Source organism: Silene latifolia, chromosome 10 (assembly GCF_048544455.1).
Source record: "Silene latifolia isolate original U9 population chromosome 10, ASM4854445v1, whole genome shotgun sequence".
NCBI lineage: Eukaryota > Viridiplantae > Streptophyta > Magnoliopsida > Caryophyllales > Caryophyllaceae > Silene > Silene latifolia.
The window spans coordinates 101,500,721-101,514,378 of NC_133535.1; the positions used below are offsets into that span (position 1 = coordinate 101,500,721).

The 13,658-nt window shown below is 37.9% G+C and overlaps 1 non-coding gene across 1 annotated transcript; it reads left to right on the plus strand.

The window, feature by feature from the left end:
• Positions 1-13,327: 13,327 nt before the first annotated feature.
• Positions 13,328-13,434, plus strand: LOC141609625 (small nucleolar RNA R71). The gene has a single exon (XR_012527549.1). It is a non-coding gene; the product is annotated as a small nucleolar RNA R71 (small nucleolar RNA).
• The last annotated feature ends 224 nt before the right edge of the window (positions 13,435-13,658 follow it).

Genomic DNA, 13,658 nt, shown 5'->3' on the forward strand with positions numbered 1-13,658 from the left:
CCAATTGTGGTTTCAACCGCAATGGTGGTAATTCTTATTAGCGACCGGCGGGTAATACCAATCTGGTGTCAGCTGCCAAGCCTACTACATCAGCTAGTACAGTGCAGGGGGAGGCTAGAAGAGCTGTGGTAAACGTTTCATGATGGATAAGCAAGCTGCGGAGGATGATGCTCACGTGATCACCGGTACTTTTGTTGTTAACAACGTTCCTACTTTTGTTTTGTTTGATTCAGGGGCGTCACACTCTTTTGTATCGTCAAGTCATGCTAAGTCTATGAGTTTGGGGGAGTTCGTGTCTGTAAAAGATGAAGTTTTTATAACTTCTGGGGAGTCAGTGTCATGTGGAAAACTGTATAACGGTGTATCTATGGTTATTGGGGAAATTGAGCTTCCAATTGGCTTGTTAGAGTTTCCTATGGATGGTTTTGAGATGATAGTCGGGATAGACTGGTTGGGTAAGTACAAAGCTAGAATACATTGTCACCAAAAGAAAGTATCTTTACGAGGTCCTAAGGGAGCTAGTGTGTCTTATCGTGGTTTTGTTCTCAAACCCAAAGTCAAAGTTATTGCAGCAGTGACTTTGAAGTATTACTTCAGGAAGGGGTGTTCTATGATAGTTTGCCATGTAAAAGATAGTAGTATGGTAGAACCGACAACAGCTGAGATACAAGTGGTGAGAGAGTTTCAAGATGTCTTCTCGGATGATATACTGGGATTACCGCCAAAGATAGAGATCGATTTCAGTGTGGAGTTGAAAACAGAGTAAGACCGATCTCTAAAGGCTCCTACCGTATGGGTCCTAAGGATTTGGAGGAGTTAAAGAAACAGCTGAATGAGTTAGTGGACAAGGGGTACATTAGAACAAGTGTATCGCCTTGGGGTGACCAGTCCTGTTTGTGAAGAACAAAGATGGGAGTTTATGGTTGTGTATCAACTACAGAGAGTTAAACCATGTTATAGTGAAGAATAGGTATCCTTTACCAAGGATAGATGATCTTTTTGACCAGTTGAATGGAGCTGGTGTCTTTTCATCGATCTAAGGTCGGGATACCATTAGGTGAGGATTCGGGATGAAGACATACCAAAGACAGCCTTTCGATCACGGTATGGTCACTATGAGTATGTGGTGATGCTGTTTGGGTTGACTAACGTGCCAGCAGTATTTATGGATCTAATGAACCGGAATTTCAGCCAGTACTTGGATCAGTTTATGGTGGTGTTTATAGATGACATCTTAGTCTATTCCAAGACTAAGGAGGAGCACAAGGAGCACTTATGATTGGTGTTTCAAACTCTATATGACAACCAATTGTATACAAAGTTGTCTAAGCGTAAGTTCTAATTAGAGAAAATGGCGTTTCTGGGCCATGTGATCTCTAAGGAGGGTGCAGCTGTTGATCCTAGCAAGATTGAGGCGGTGTCTAATTGGGAGGCGCCGAAGAATGTGGCAGAGATCAGAAGTTTCTTGGGTTTGGCAGGATACTATCGATGGTTCGTGAAAGACTTTTCAAAGATTGACAGACCTATGACAGCTTTGATGAGGAAAGAGAACAGGTTTCGTTGGGATGAAAGTTGTAAGACGGCGTTCCAAACATTAAAAGAGCGTCTGACCACAACTCCAGTCTTGGCTTTACTTGAAGAAAGTGAGAATTTCGAGGTGTATACAGATGCTTCGAAGAACTGGTTGGGTTGTGTGTTGATGCAGAATGGGAAAGTCATTGCCTATGCTTCTAGGCAGTTGAAGTCTTATGAGGAGAACTATTCGACGCATGATCTTGAGTTGGGTGCGGTTGTTTTTGCTCTAAAGATTTGGAGACACTATCTATATGGGGCGACCTTTAAGGTGTTTTCTGATCACAACAGTTTAAAGTACATCTTTACTCGGAAGGAGTTGAATATGCGATAGAGGCGGTGGATGGAGCTCATTAGAGACTATGACATGGATATTATATACCTTGAAGGGAAAGCGAATGTTTTGGCCGATGCATTGAGTAGGAAGAGTGTGCATTCTCTATGTACATCTATGTCACTGATGAGGTTAAATGATGAAGTGACCAAGATGGGGATACATGTGATCCAGAAGAGGGATGCTAGGGGATATTTGACAGTTGAACCAGATCTTTATGATGATATTCCAGGAAACAGGCTCTTGATCCTAAGATTCAGGACCGAAGAGCTGGAGTAGAGAAGGGGACAGTGTCTCGGTTCTTTATTCATTCTGATGAGAGTGTTACTTTTGATTGGAGATGGTGTGTGCCTAAGGATGAGCAGATGGAAAAGATAATTATGACAGAGGCTCATTGCACTCCATATTCAATGCATCCAGGTGGTGACAAGCTTTATAAGGATCTTAAGAAGACATTTATGTGGCATGGGATGAAGAGAGAGGCAACTAAGTTTGTGGCTCGATGTTTGACATGCAAGAAAGTCAAAGGGGAGCAGCGAAGACCGCAAGGTAAGATTCAGTCTCTAGAGTGGAAATGGGAATCTATCTCCATGGATTTCATTATGGGATTACTGAGAACTCAGGAAGGTAATAACATGATTTAGGTGATCGTTGATCGATTGACCAAGTCAGCTCATTTTATTCCCATGAATGATACGTGGAGTAAGGTTAAGTTGGCGAATTGTAACACCCGCGAATTTCTCATTTTGACATTTATAATTTATTTAACCGTTCTATTACTTTATTGTATATTTTTAAATTATTTAATGTCATAAATGTTATTTTAAACATGATTTTTATAAAAGGAATATTTTAAAGCTTAATTTATATAAAAATACGTATTTTAGTCGGACAGTAACAATAGTGAAAATAATAGTAACAATAGTAAATTCCGTCTTAAGTTATAGACATATTTCCGTCTAGCAAAGATCTTCACATTTCTCTTGTAAGGATAATTTAATTCAGACCAACCCGATTTCGACAACACCACACACTCACCTGCTCTCTTACACTCTACATTTATATAATCCTTTTATTATTATTATTATTATTATTATTATTATTATTATTATTATTATTATTATTATTATTATTATTATTATTATTATTATTATTATTATTATTATTATTATTATTATTATTATTATTATTATTGTTATTGTTATTGTTATTGTTATTGTTATTGTTATTGTTATTGTTATTGTTATTGTTATTGTTATTGTTATTGTTATTGTTATTGTTATTGTTATTGTTATTGTTATTGTTATTGTTATTGTTATTGTTATTGTTATTGTTATTGTTATTGTTATTGTTATTGTTATTGTTATTGTTATTGTTATTGTTATTGTTATTGTTATTGTTATTGTTATTGTTATTGTTATTGTTATTGTTATTGTTATTGTTATTGTTATTGTTATTGTTATTGTTATTGTTATTGTTATTGTTATTGTTATTGTTATTGTTATTGTTATTGTTATTGTTATTGTTATGCTTAGACTAGTAATTAGGAGGTCTTATATATAAGACACTCTCATAATTAGACTACCATAGATTATTCTACACCTTAGTTTTACCTTAGTTTATTCTAGACTCTCTCACACAATTAGAATAATTACTCTCTCATTATTGTAACAAGAACCCTAATATTTTTCCCTTTAATTTCCTTCAATAAAAGTAGTAATATTTCTTTAATTAATCGACAATTAATCTTTAGTTTATGCAAGATCGACAATTCCTCAATAATTTACATATGGATTAGTGGGTTGCAATTTGAAAGAAGAAGAGATTCATCCTTATTATTTCAATCAAAGTTTTCACCTTGAATTAATGTTGGTATAATCCTTCTTATTTCTCTTCCTTTCATTTGTTTACATGTTTATTGTTTGCTTAATCACTTGTCTTTATATTATGTTACCTCTTGTTATTTACTTGTTGAATTGTTCATCTTGTGCTTCCATTTTCATAATCATGTTTGAGTAGTGTATTGCTTAGGTGGAGGGTAATCTTGTGTGGTTAATTTGGGTAGAATGTTGGCTTGAACAAGCAAGTACTACATGGGTAATTTCTCTTCTAATTGTCATGCATACAAAGTGTTTGTGGAAATGTCTCAATGAGAATTCGAGTTAATTTCACTATTTTTGTAATACTACGGTTTTCTATGTCTTTGAGTACTCTATCGAGTGGGGCTTACTCTGTCGAGTAAGTAAGTTTGGTTTGCGAAACATGTGTTGCTGATGGGTACTCGATCGAGTAAGTGTGGCACTCGATCGAGTAAGTCGGTTCTGCGGGTTGTTTTAGCCGGGTTTTGTTAGTAACGCGTGATTTATATTTAAAGCTTTCTGTCAGTTTCTCTATCACTTTTATCTTTTCTAAAACCTCTCAAAAGAAAAAAGCAAGTTACGTTACTTCCATCTTCGCGTTGCTATCAAATCCCAAAGGCTAGGATCGTCGGATCGTCGTGTTCTTTACGCCGTTGAGTTCGTCGTGTCGTGGTTAAGATCCTTGTATAGTTTTTGTATCTTTTCGTTGAGTTTGATTAAAACCCTAATTGGGTAATTTGGGGGTATAATGTTGTATTAGATGGTAATGGTATAATTATGTGTTTATAGGAGGTAGTTTCGTAGAGGAGCAATATTGAATAGCTGCTTTGTGACGATCTCGTGATTTGCTAATTCCAGGTAGGGTTTCCCTGCTCGGTTATTGATTACATAGTTATTGGTGATGGTTGTGTTTATTGTTTTTTTTTTTGGTGTAAGGTAAGTATATATTAAGCTCATGGTGTTGGATTTAAACTCGTCGTCAAAAGCTTCCTAACCAAAACAATATTTATAACTTTACAAACTACTCTTAGTAAAGAGGTAATTAAAGGTCGGATCCCAAGGAACGGGTATTGATTTAGGATTTTAAATTGCAAATGGTTGTGTCTTAGGGTGTCACAATTTGGGTTTAGATGGGAGATCAACTAAACTAATTAACAATATAAAAACAAGCAAGGTGATTAAAATGAGATGTAAACAATTAATTAAAAGCACTAGGGTGTCAAGGGTTCATAGGGGATTCATGGAAGTTGATCATACAAACATATTCTCAAGTTATAAGCAAGCAATTATTGTTGTGATGGGATCGAGTTGGTGTATAAGCTTACAATCCCTAAGAAGGTTTGGGTCCTGGATCCGAATCGATTACATTGTACAACACCTACAAGTCGACTTAATCCTTCCTATCCAACTATATGCATGGTCTAATGAGACTCGAGTTGGTGTATAAGCTTACAAGTCTCATTGAAAAGATAGGTGATGGGTAAAAATGCAAGGATTCATAGGCTCGCATTTCATCAAACATAACATGTGCATAAGTTTAAATCACAACAAGCAAGCAAATAAATTATGTGAACATATTAGATTAAGCATGAATCAATCCCCATGTTGGTTTCCCCTAATTCCCTATTAACCCTAGTTAAGGAAACTATTAACTCATTATCAAGTTTAACATGATAAAAAGGTTGTCAATCATACTAGCAAGGCAAAACATGATGAATAAATGAAAATGATTAACAATGATTAAACAAGGTTAAGAGAGAATTATACCTATGAAGATGATTCCAAATAATAAAGCAAAGAATAATAGAAGTACTTGATGATTGATGGAAGGTTGTCAATCCTCCAAATAAACCCAAATAATCTTCTAATTACCCAAAATAAATGAAGAACAATAGAGAAATTAAGGAAAGATTAAGTATTGAATTTGTATTAAGATTAGATTAAAAGTTGATTACAAGATTAAGGAATGATTAGAACTTGATTAAGAGAGTATTACAACTTGATTACAACTTGATGATAATCTAGGTAGTACAAAGGGGTATTTATACTAAAGATTAAGTACAAGGATTAGGGTTACTAAGGGCTTAAATGACTATTAAGTCCTTAAGAAAAGTTGAGGAAATGCTCCTCTCCAAGGAAATGAGCATTTCCGTTTTGCTAGTCTTGGCACGGGACGAGCGTCTTGAGAAGAGGCACTGTGGGTTCTGTCCTGTGATCCGAGCGGATAATAGAGGAGACGCTCGGATCCTTTGGTTTTAAGACGAGCGTCTTGGCTGGAGGACGCTCGGATGGTGGTGCTGGAAGACGCCCGGATTGGTGGCAATCTGCTCGGATCCTGGGTTAGACAGCTTCTTTTCTCTTCGTTCCTTAACAATCCGCGAGGATCTTGTTGAGGATGCAAGGATCCTTTCATCATTGCCCAATCTACTTTATTATCTACATAGGCCATCTAATATTGTCTTCTCCTTGATACTTGGTCATTAGATGCGATCCATTTAGCTCCATTTTGCCAAGAAAATGCAAGGCTATCACTTCTTTCCTACCAAAAGCGACAATCCTCAAAGAGTATGCAAAATGGGAAACTAAAGATAGTAAATGACCCAATTATACACTAAAAAACATAGGAACGAGGTAAATTCGGGGACTAAATGTGCTCAAATATGAGTCACATCAAACATCCCCAAACTGAATCTTTGCTCGTCCTGAGTAAAGAGGTGACAAAAACTAGGACCCTTACTTAAACTAACCTACTAATATAGCAGATGTGAGACAATTAGCGGGTCTCACTCCGCCCCTTCAACTCACAACAAGACAACCATGAGGTAGGATGCCTTCTTGCAAGGCAAGGTGGTGCTTGCTAAAATGGCGATACATCCAAGCATTAAAGCACACAAAACAAGTAGTGGATGCATCTACAAAAATGAATAGCCACTTTCCTCATCTAAGTGGCGGAAATTATCTACATGGGAAGCAATCTAAGGGTACACACTCCTTCATAGATATGGTTTCTTCAAACTACTAAGTCTAGAAGGATACCAATAAATCACCTCCAAGTTGTGTCAAGCTAGGGTACCTTTGTCCTCAATTGTTAAATGCTTTCCTCAAGGGTGGACTTATGGTGTTAGAAACACTGGAGGATTGCGGAATTCCCCTTCTTGCTTAGGCAAGAAAAAGGTTCATCCCCTCTCTACCATGCACAAAAGTGGATTCGATGGATAAAGGGATCATTTATTTGAGTTTCATATGGGAGTTTGCTTTTGTTGTTGTTTTCCCCCCCAATTTCTTGTGGCATTTGACATTTGAGAACCCTTTCTTTTTGTCATTTCTTTTGATGCTTGGCACTTCAATACTTGACAATTTTCAACTTTTTCTAGCATTTTCTTTTGAACATTTTCAAAGCTACCCCATTTGTAGTGAGGGTACTTATATTTGAAGCATAGGAGTTTTTATTTTTGTTACTCCTCTTTTCTTTTGATGCAATTGCAAACTTTTTTACTTTCATTTCAATTCTTGAACTCAAATTTTTGAACAATTTTTGTGCCCATTCCCTTTTTGATGACAAAATATGGTAGAATATGGGTGATGGTTGCATGGTTTCAAGGGTCACCTTGGAATAAATGGTAGCCAAGGAGTTATCACACCACAAGGTACTCTTGACTAGGCCTTAATCCATGGGTCAAAGGATACTAGCATGACACATCCTAGGGTGTTTTACAAGTATTCTAACAAGCAAATTCTTAAGAAGAAAAAGTATCTACAAGGGCCTTATATACACTTATCAAGCTTCCCAAATAGATGTTTTCACAAAAAATTTCCTAAATGCAACTACATGCCATGATGCAACTAACATTTATACAACCTAATGCATATGCTACTACCAACTAGTATGCCAAATAATCTAAATGCAATCCTATAATCATATTGTTTATACCGCATCAATAAAAATAAAGCCACATAGTCAGTAACATAAAGAGGAAAAATGAGATTGGAAAGATCATACCATGCGGTCTTCAATATCCTCATGTCTCGGATGTGGCTTAGTCGATCAATGTGAAAAAGGATAAACAAACACAATATATATAAACACAATATATATACAAGACTACACTATAAAGGAAATGAACATGTTTTTGGGTTTTTCAAATTTTCAAATTTTAATGGTTTTAATGCTTTATAGATAAAAAGACATGTTTTTGTATTTTCAAAATTTTTCAATTTTTATCATTTTTGTTTTTAAAAGTCATGTTAGAATTTCCCATCCCCACACTAGTATGGACATCGTCCTCAATGGCCAATACAATAGGAAATTATGCAAGCTATATGAAAATGCATGATTTCTATACTAAATGCAAACTATATGACATATAAACAAGTGAATGCATTCTAAACTATACTATATGATGCATGAATTTGTTTGGTTGGAGAGCATAATTTGAATTAACTCCCAATGCTTATGCTTGAACTTTCCCAAACCAAATGAGACACTATTGCTAATGTCAAAAATGGGAAAGTTCATGCACAAGAATGCTATGCATGAAACTAAATTTGTCATTTTGGATTTTACATGATGGGAACAAGAAAAGACACCTCAATGGGACCGAGGTGGGAGTCTTTTGAGTGTTGCTAGGACTCAAACAAATGATCAAGATAAAAATTTAAAAACAAGAAAAATGAACGAAGCTAAAGGAGGTGTAAGAAACTCACAATGGATTGGGGCATCCTCCAAAAAGCTTGCTAATCCTCAATTGTCGCCCATGGCGACATCACTTCTATCTTCATCATCATCATCAACTTCCTCACTAGTATCATCATCATCTACCTCCATAGACCCAGAGGCTTCACCATCATCACTTGAACTTTGATCCTCTTCTTCCTCATTTTCCTCTTCTTCTTCAACTTCTTCACTCTCAACAACAATCTCCTCACCACCCATGCTAGAATCCCTAGGAGCATTAGGAAAGAATACTTCCCTATCCGCCCAACTAGGCAAAGGACATGATGGGTCAAGAAGGCCTTGCCTAGCTAGGTGTAAGAGGGGCGGATATTGAGCTCTATAGGCATTGACTCGGTCTTCATAAGCTTGCTTATGCATGTGTTGCATTAATAGAGTCAAGTAATCGTTACCTACCGCAACACCTTTGGGTCGGAATTCTTGGTAGGTGAATGGGTGGGGTGGAGTCACAATAGAGGAGGAGAAGGATTCGGCATTGAATTCCCTTTGTTGTTGTAGTATGATCATCTCGGCTTCATCGGAGAGTGGGAGAAGATAGTTTGTGCTTCGGACATTGAGTCGGCAAATCTTGTTTGGTAGAATGAAGGACTTGGCATCTTTTGTAAGCCACTCAAATTTGTTATCAAGGTTGTCATTCTTGACCCAATGGAATTTGTGAACCATAGTGGCTAGATCAATGAGGTGGCCTCCCTTAACCGGCTTGTAAGTCTCATTTTTGCTAAAATCCCGCTTGAAGTGCTTTGCCAACCATGTTACCAATCCCTCATTTACTATAAAGGCCGCACCTTCTTTGCCATGGTCGATTGTAAGCCACCTTTTGATTAAGAGTTGAAGAATATTGTATTTCTGGGTGAACTTCTTATCGACATTCAAGGTTGACTCGAGATAGATGAAATCAAGTTCGGTGAAATGATTAGTCCCCTTCCTAGCAATAAGAGTATTTCCCACAACCTTGTGCCACACCCTTATGCCCGGGTGGTGAACATAAAGGGCACGACACTCATGATATGATTCGAATTTTCTTTCGGTGATAGCTTTCTACAAAGGGGCGGGATCATATTTTGAAGGTTTCTTCACATAAGTCGAGTCATTATCAAGACCGAACACCTTGCCAAACTCATTAAAGGACATCTTTCTATCCACATTCTCAAGGCGAAATTCAATATTCCTTCGAGTCTCAACCTTTGTGACTTTCAATGACCTTAGAAATTCTAAGATGAGGGAGGGGTAGGTCAATTCTTGCATATCAAACAATGTAAGTAACCCCATAGACTCAAAGAAGTTCTTGGTCCTTTCAAGGACACCCAATTTGGTCAAAGCATCTTGGCAAATAAACTTGGTGGGCAAAATCGATTTCTTTCAAGAGACATAAAATTTTTCCTATGAGAATCGGATGTGAAAGTTACCTCCGGATATTCATGTAATTGCTCAATAACCGGGATAAAAGTAGTAGCTTCCACCATAGGAAGAGGAGTTTCTTGAATTTCCACTCTTGCTTATCGAATCACCAAAGCTTTTGAAGCTTGAAGAGCTTGTTGCCTCTTTGAAAGATTTGATTTTGTAGGTGTCTTGTTTCCACCTTTAGTCCTAGCCATTGTTCTTTTCCTTGTATGTATCAACAACCAATGATTTGCTTGAATTCTTCTAGTATCCTCAAGCTTCAATGAATCCCAAATCGATTTAGGGTTTTTGAAATTTTCCTTTAACCCTAGAAAATCGATTCAATTTTTGAGGATTTGGAATTTTTAATGGCTTTTTGTTGACACAGGAGTAATTTGGTTGAGTTTTGAGGAAGTTTGGAATTGATTTGGGTGAATTTGATTAAGGAAATTGATTTTTATGGATGGAGGGGTTGCGGGTTTTGAAGGTGTGTTTGTGTTTTGTATGAATGAAATGAAATGGGAAAAGGGGATTTAAATCCCGTGTTTTTGAATTTTAGGAGGGAAGACTAGCATCTTAGGCACGGGATGCTCGGATTATAGCTCAGTCAGCCTTAGAAAATGAAACCCGTGTTGAGACGAGCGTCTTCAGGAGGAGACGAGCGGATTCTGGCTTAAGACGAGCGTCTTCTTCTGGGGACGCTCGGATCTTTAGTCAGAGTGAAATCCCAGATTTTGATGTAACCAGGACGAGCGGATTCTCAATGAGACGAGCGTCTTTGTACTGAGATGAGCGGGTTCTTGAGGAGACGCTCGGATTGTAGTTCAGTAGCAATATTTTCTTTCCAGCTCTGCCAGGACGAGCGTCGTTATGTCAGGATGCTCAGATTTTCATCCAAGACGAGTGGGTTCTTCTTGAGACGCTCGGATGATCCCTGTACCTCACGGGTTCAGTTCCACCCGTGGATATTTTTATATCTAAAGTTGTTTTTTTCTTCATTCCTTTGGTCTTCATTGTGGGTGCACTATGAAGGCTTGGATAGCCTAGGCAATTGTTATCCCCACACTAAGTCAAAACACTACACATCAAGAAACATTTGAGTCCCTCCCTCATTTTCTCTCAAAATGATAATCTTGATCAAAATGTACAAATGTAAATCCAAAATTCGACAAAAATGCAATACAAGAATAAAATGCAAGTTAAGGGGTTAGAATATTTACAAATGGTGGTTTAGGGAGGACTCCACCAAGCTCTCACTCTTGAGATGAGATGTCAAGGGGGCATAGCCAAGGTGTTGTTGATGTTGCTCAACACCTTGTAGAAGTAGTCGAAGGCTTGTTCATTATCATTATAAAGATCTTCAATAGACCTTTGCACATTGTGTTCTTCATGGTGGTGACTTGAGTCAAAATGGTCACCAAAGCCTTGGTCTATAACATTGCCAATGTAGGGATTGACTAGCCCATCGAATTCGTCATCCCATAGACCACATACTTCACTAGCTTGCTTCCTTATAGTATCATGATTTGATGGAAACAACTCCTCTTTCTTGTTATCATGGCCAATGCGGCCTTCTTCATTACTTGTCATGAGTGGTGGTGAGCTATTCAAGCTCTCATTCTTGCAAATTCCTTGCTCTGCGGACGAAGCATCTTGAAGATTATCCTCTTTCTTCTTCCATATGGGTGGTGATTATTTACCCATAGTTTGATCTTTGCATTGAGATGCCAACTTCTTCCTATCACTTTCTCGGCTATAATGGTCGATTATGAAACATGGTTCATGTAAGCGGGGAGCTCTCATTGTCTTGTCAATGTTAAAAGTGATTTTTTCATCTCTCACTTCAAGTGTGAGCTCTCCATGTTTCACATCAATCACCGATCCCGCGGTATATAAGAATGGTCTTCCTAAAATGATAGGAATGTTGGAGTCTTCCTCCATGTCAACAATAACAAAGTCCACCGGGATGAAGAACTTGCCAATTCTTACCGGCACATCCTCCCATACCCCTAAAGGTGTGTTCGTTGATCGATCCGCCATTTGAAGTGTGATATTAGTGCACTTGAGTTCTCCCATTCCTAGTCTTTTGTACACCGAGTATGGCACGACACTCACACTTGGCCCAAGGTCACATAGAGCTTTGTTGATTGTAGTGTCGCCAATGGTGCATGGAATAGAGAAACTTCCCGGATCCTTAAGTTTTGGAAGTGAACTTCCTTGTAGGATGGCACAACTCACTTTAGTGAATGCAATAGTCTCTAGCTTCCGAATGGATTTCTTCTTTATGAGAATATCTTTCATGTATTTTGCATAGGCCGGAACTTGATTGATTAACTCCGTGAATGGAATTGAGACTTCCAAGTTCTTCATAATCTCCATGAACTTTCCAAGTTGTTCATCGAACTTAGGCTTAGCTTGACGACTTGGAAATGGAAGTCTAATCATAATAGGCTCTTTCTCTTTAGCCTTATCTTCATTCTTCTTCTTTGAAACTTCTTGAATGGGGGTGGGTTCTTCTTCCTTAGAGTTTTCAACTCTTTCCTTGTCACTAGTCTTCACAACATCTTCATCAATGGGCCTCTTCGGCCCTTCATACCTTGTACCACTCCTCAAATGGATGGCACTCACCGACTCATGTCATGGGGGATTACCTTGAGGTGGTAATTGCCCCTTTTTGTCTTTGAGAGCTAGAAGATGCTAATTGAGACATTTGTGTCTCCAACATCTTTGTGTGAGCTAGTATGTTATTGATGGTGATGTCTTTGCTTGGCTATCCTTTTGCATTTGAGTGAAAAATTCTTTTTGATTCGTTTGCATTTGGAGGACCGCTTTTTGAACATCAAAGCCTTGGTCATTGGATTGATTGTAAGAGGGTTGATTTTGATAACCTTGGTTTTGGTAAAAGGGTCTTTGAGCTTGATTTCTCATTGGAGGTGAACATTTTGGCTTTTGTATGAAAGGTTGGGATGGAATTTGGTATTTTCATTGTAATAGTTGGAATAAGGGGTGCCAATCTTGTATGCTTGAAAAGCATTCACTTGTTCACTTGTTCCCCTACATTCACTTTGGTCATGTCCCAAAGTTCCACAACTCTCACATACTCCACTTGGAATTGATGATGATGCCACCATAACATTAACATGTTGCTTGGGTGATTTGGAGGCCTCTTCAAGTTTAGCCATGCCCTTCTCAAATTTCAAATTAATGGTGTCAATGTGAGCACTTACTTGAGCACCCAATTGAGTAATGGAATCCACCTCATGCTTTCCTCCTCTAGTAGCCTTCTGAGGTCTACTATATTGTGAGTTATGGACCGCCATTTCTTCAATTTTATTCCATGTTTGATTTTCATCAACTTCGGTAAACATACCATTGGATCCCATATTGAGAATGTTTCGGGAGTCTTCATATAGACCATTCCAAAATTGTTGAACAAGGAACCACTCGCTAAGTCCATGGTGTGGACAAGAACGACAAGTGTCCTTGAATCTCTCCCATGCTTCGTACAAAGATTCCTCATCCCTTTGTTTGAACCCGGTGATTTGGGCTCTCAACATGTTAGTCTTTTCCGGAGGATAGAATTTCTTGTAGAAAGTAAGTGCCAATTTCTTCCAAGAATCAATACTAAGAGTAGCCTTGTCTAGGCTTTTCAACCATTTTTTCGCGGTACCAATCAAAGAAAAAGGAAATAAGACCCATCGGATTTTGTCTTGAGTAACTCCGGTTTGAGAAATCGCATCACAATAGTCACAAAAAGTCGCTATATGTGAGTGAGGGTCTT